Genomic DNA, 784 nt, shown 5'->3' on the forward strand with positions numbered 1-784 from the left:
CTTAGCACTGTCGTGCTGTCTCCACGGTCGACAGTGCTCACGATGCGCTTCGCGTACCCGTCCGGATGCTTCCGGCACGGTAGATTGACTCGTCCACTACCCGGACCAGACTCACGCATTTGTAGATATCCGTACGGAGAGAGGTCGACGCAGTCCGGTAACTGCACGACCGAGTAGTCGATGTCGTCACTGTCGGCGATAAGGGTCGATGCCGTGGCTACGAGCATTCCGGGACAGCCGAGCTGTGTCTCACACTGTTCACTACACGACGAGCTCTCAGCAGCGAACTTAATGTCGGTCGTGAGCACCCAGTTTTCTTGCTCAAAGCAGTGGTGGTTCGTGAACAAGTGTCCTTCACTGCCACCAAGCCAGCCGGTGCACAGGTACGTGCCGTTGACCAGTAGACGGGCGACAGCTTGAGCTTTTGTATACGCATCAGGTAGATGTTCGGACAGGTTGGTGCCGGGCGCGTAGCATTTTGCCGGAAGCGACTGATCTCCATCGCCACAAACCGTCTCGTGATGCATCGTCGGGTACCCACGAGAGAATCCCGTGCTACGGTATCATTGACCGGCAGAGCCCGGTCCGACAGCCGTCTGAGTGACGGTGACGGAATTAGCGGACAGAAACTGCGGAGACACGTTCCGGTCAACCCTCGTCCGGAGCCTATCTCCAACGCAGAGACCTATCCAGCCCAATCCGACGCCGGCAGCATCGGTGACAGCGACTGCAATGCCGACCACGCCGAACCCGACGCCGGCATCTAGCGTGACAACGACTCGAA

Source organism: Phytophthora infestans, genomic scaffold (genome assembly GCF_000142945.1).
Source record: "Phytophthora infestans T30-4 supercont1.1 genomic scaffold, whole genome shotgun sequence".
Taxonomy (NCBI): domain Eukaryota; phylum Oomycota; class Peronosporomycetes; order Peronosporales; family Peronosporaceae; genus Phytophthora; species Phytophthora infestans.